Source organism: Lagopus muta, chromosome 3 (genome assembly GCF_023343835.1).
Source record: "Lagopus muta isolate bLagMut1 chromosome 3, bLagMut1 primary, whole genome shotgun sequence".
Classification (NCBI taxonomy): domain Eukaryota; kingdom Metazoa; phylum Chordata; class Aves; order Galliformes; family Phasianidae; genus Lagopus; species Lagopus muta.
In genome coordinates this window covers 34,064,563-34,069,010 of record NC_064435.1, presented here as the reverse complement: position 1 = coordinate 34,069,010, position 4,448 = coordinate 34,064,563, and the positions used below count along the sequence as shown (strand labels likewise).

Genomic DNA, 4,448 nt, shown 5'->3' with positions numbered 1-4,448 from the left:
TTCGCTTCGTCTTGCCTCACCCAGGCCCGCCCGCCGCCGCCGCCGCCGCCGCCAGCCACCCCCCCCCGCGGCCCCGGCTGCGCCGCCACCGCCACACTCGCGGCGGGCTCGGTCGCTGCTGCCGAATCTCGCGCCCAGCCTCCTTCCCGAGCCACCGTTTGAATCTGCGCAGGCGGACTGCCGCCCCATTGGCTGCTGTCGCCGCACGCGACACGGGAGCGGGCGGGGCCAGGGGGAGGTGGGGCCGCGCGAATCCTCGCGCCCGCCCGAGGCGGGGGTGGGGGGAAAGGAGGAGTGGCCGTGCGGGCGCGTAACGGGGCCGCGAGGCCCCTCCTAACGCTCGCCGCCGCCGTCTGGTAGCGCCCGCCCCGCGCGGACAAGGCCAGCGCAGCCCCTGCGGGACGGCAGAGACGGTTAACCGCTCTCGAGAGGGAAAAAAAACCGTTGCGGCCTTGCGAGGCAAAATCAAGCCTCCTTCGAGCCGGAATCGAACCAGCGACCTAAGGATTCCCGCGGGCGGCGCCTCTACAGTCCTCCGCTCTACCAGCTGAGCTATCGAAGGGAACTGGCAGTCGTTGCCGTTCCGCCCCTCACAACTTGGCGGGCTCGGCGGAACACGGCCTGCAATCCTTATTCTTTGCAAGGAGAGAGACTGTGGGGTTGGTTATAGTCACACTGCTTTTGGAGAGTACTTTATTATTATTAATATTAATAATAATAAATAGTGCTTTTCATGCATCACATGAGAAGCAGTTGCCACCCGAAAAAGTGAAAAGCCATGCAATACCTCACATACTTACACACCAAGCTTGTGCACTTTGCCAACCTGCGCTCTCTCCTGGCACACATGCCCCAAACCTGTGAAAATTCTAAAGGGAGAGATCCTGACCCCACAGCATTCCCCAGGTGTGAGGTGTTGCTACAGGCAGGGACACACTTGCACAGCAGGCACTGCTTGCTTGGAGAGAATCACTCAGCACAACAAACTCCTGCATCCCTGAGCACGGTGTTGCAACACCCCAGGGCTGACTGTTCCTAGAGGAACAGTCAGAGGCATCTGCACCTCACAGGCCTGGCAAGAGGAGGTCGTTGAGACGTATAAAACCTCTGGTTCTTGAATATCCATCTGCTGCACAGGGCCCTGGGCGCCTCCTGCAGGAGTGGGTATGCATGAGATGGGCCAGAAACACCCGTTGTCCTCTTTCTAAAGTTGTGTAGGGCAAACCAAGTTTTTTTTTTTTTTTTTTTCTTTTTTTCCCCCCAAGAGCAAGTAAAAATGCAAGCAGCAGTGTCTGTTCCTAGAGAGGAAGCAGTGAGGTTCCCATTTCCAAGGCATCGCCTCTGCTGCTGACCGGTGATGGATCAAGGTAGGGATACAGGAGCAGCCCTTGGCAGCCCCATGAGGAGCACAGTCTCCATACCAAGTACAAGGACACTAAAATTAATAAAGTGCCCTTATGTTGTTTTTTCCTTCTCTGAAACACTGATGCCCTGCGGTTCCACATGCACTTGAGAAGAGAGAACTGAGAAATGCGGGTTCAATCATGCCCAGCCATCCCACTTGTTGGGTGGCTGCTCTAACCACTACCCACTTACATATTAAAAAAGGAAGCACCCCAAACATCTCACCGCATCCTCTTGTGGCTGCATTTACAGAAACATGAACTCTGCACAGCCTTTAGGAGAAATGAGCGTCATCATCAGCATTAAGGCTATGGGTTGGGAGTGACTGGGCCGACAAACCATGGAGCAATCCTGCAACAATGAGTGAGGCATTCCAGGAATTGGCATTTGAAGATACTTGTCAATGGTGTTTGCTCGGTTCCTGAATGTTTATTGTGGGGCCAAATCATCAATATTTTTCCTTTATTAATTTTAGCGTGCTTTTTGCTTAGTGGTCAAAACAAATCATCAGAACAGCACATGGTTTCTTATTTCATACAACTTCGTCTCAACTTCAGAAGCAGGTTCATCTATTGAAAATTATTACACAGCTCAAGAGAGGAAAATCTTCCCAAGATGCGTTGTAGTCCATTTTTCAGATATTCCCCTACACAAAAGTCTTAAGATTCCATTTATTTCCATAATAAAGCCTTACAGGTGTGGAATTTAGATGTACATCTATCCCCACATATGTATGTTTGCAGACGTACATCTTCACGTCCCTCCTTTCGGGCGGGGAGGCGGCTCTGGAGTAGGGCTCGTGAGAAACCTTGGCTTCCAGCGCCCCCTGCACACGCACACCAGAACCTCAGCCCGTGGCACATCCCATCCACCGCTGGAGGAATGACAAAAAGCAAACGAGAAATTAACATGCATTACAAACGTACTCTCACCAGGATGAACTCATATCAGTGCATTCGCAGGTTTTTTTTTTGTTTTTTTTTCTGATCTTTTATTTTTCAGATGGTCTTTGCTTGCTGCTTTCTCTCGGTGTTTTTTGTACAACCCACATTCACTGGGGTTTGCTTTTAATATCCAGGGATGACAACAGCAGGCTTACTCACATCAAAGCTGTGACAAAAGCTGTAATTAAAAAAAAATAAAATAAAATAAAAATAAAAATAATTAAAAAAAAGAACAAAGTTCAACTTGCCCGGAACAGGATTTGTGTCATCAGCATCATGCAGTATGAAATGTCAAATGTTTAGAATTCATGTATGTTAAAGTCAAAGGAGCCTGAAATAAAAATATTGTTATTTAAGTAAGTACCTTCTTGTATGTTCCCATACTAACACATATGTTCTTAATTTGTAGGAAATAGATCCTAATGAAAGCATGAGCTGAGTCAAACTACTGAATTAGTAAGTGCTGACAGTCCTGTTAAATGTGTATATGTATACATAAACACCATATGTTTTGACATACAGTAGACACTCTTCATGGAGTACATCAGTAAGCAAATATGCATCTCACATAATATACATTTTTAAATCTTATTTGTATTATTGTCTGACAGGGTCCAATATTTTGCAGTTTCTTGTACTCGTTCACAAGCAAAAAAAAAAAAAAAAAAAAAAAAAAGGATGGAGATGCATGTATAAGAAAGGAGATACAGAGATACAGACTGGTACTCTGTCTCTGTAATATGATAAAGAGCATCTCTCCCACATGCCACCATTTTAATGCACTCTCTGGGCTGTCACTGTGCATAAGCCATCAGGCACAGCCTCAGTAGACTCCTGGCAGGACACTTCCCAGTCTGCAATATCTGAGTCCCATTCTGCAAGAACTGCTTTACATCTTTGCTTGCCTTCATTGTCTCAAAGGAAGGGTCCATTCCAACCTAGACCTGACAAACAAGACCAAATGCTAAGACACTGTTGCAAGTTCAGGTTTGCAGTATGAACCAAAGTACAGCCATCACTGCATGCTCATGGCTCGTGAGTATATCTACTTCCAGTGCCACTTTGCCACTTTCCCACCGCCTTGGTGGGATCTCCTGACAAACCAACCCCAAACATCACCAGAACCACCTGTTGGTATTTGGATTCTGCTTTTTTTTCTTGTTTGTTTGTTAGCTGGTTTTGCAGTGTTCCTGAAGTGCTAGCAGCAGTGGGCATCCCAATTCCAAAGATAGGACACACATACATACTCTTACCCAGATGATTTGCCAAAGTACTCAGAACGATTCAGCAACAATCCTGTAATTTGCCCTGTTATTCATGCCTTTTTGCTAAACTTTCTGCTGAAATGCAGAAAAATATTATATATACTTCCTACATATATATTATGCATTAATTATGCCTCTGATCAATAGCATTCCTGCAGGGTAACAGGTTGCTTTCTCTGCAATGCTGATGCTTCAAAAGAATTTCACCAACCTGCAGTGGTAAAAAGTTACCAGATTATTAGGCAATATATTAAGCTCATGTATATTTCTGAGCTCATTTGTTACTGCTCCAGTTCTGTGGCAGTGTCATCTATTTCCTGGGAAAGCCTTTAATGAATAAAAAAGAATACCAGTCACTATTCTGTTTCAAAGGTTCACGGAGCTGAAATGATGGAAAGACTCTGAAGTAATGTGCAGAAGTTTGCGATTATTTGCTGCTACCCTCCACAAAATCTCATTGTGAATTCAGGCAGGCAGTTAAACATTTATCTGGATAGATAAGCAATACAAGGACACTATACCTCAGAAGACACAGAGCTTAATATCACTATCAGGAAGTTAAAAATAATCAGTGCATGATCTGTCTGTAGGCTGTTCGGAAGCTGTACCACAGAGGATCCTGAAGTCTTTAGGAAGATGAATCTCTGCACAGACAGTCAGCAAGACACACAGCTGATTTTTTGCTGTGAGAGCTTCAACCTTGGAATCCAGCATAACTTTTACAGGTTAAATCCAGAAATCAGTTTTTTGAGTTGTGAAAACAAGGAGCGTTATTTCCTCTGTAAAGTTTCCTATCTCACAAACAGCTTTTCCCAATCCCAGAGAACTTAGGCCT

The 4,448-nt window shown here is 46.0% G+C and overlaps 1 non-coding gene across 1 annotated transcript; it reads right to left on the bottom strand.

The window, feature by feature from the left end:
* Positions 1-472: 472 nt before the first annotated feature.
* Positions 473-562, bottom strand: TRNAY-GUA (transfer RNA tyrosine (anticodon GUA)). Its single transcript is given in 2 exon segments — positions 473-508; positions 526-562. It is a non-coding gene; the product is annotated as a tRNA-Tyr (tRNA).
* Positions 563-4,448: the final 3,886 nt, after the last annotated feature.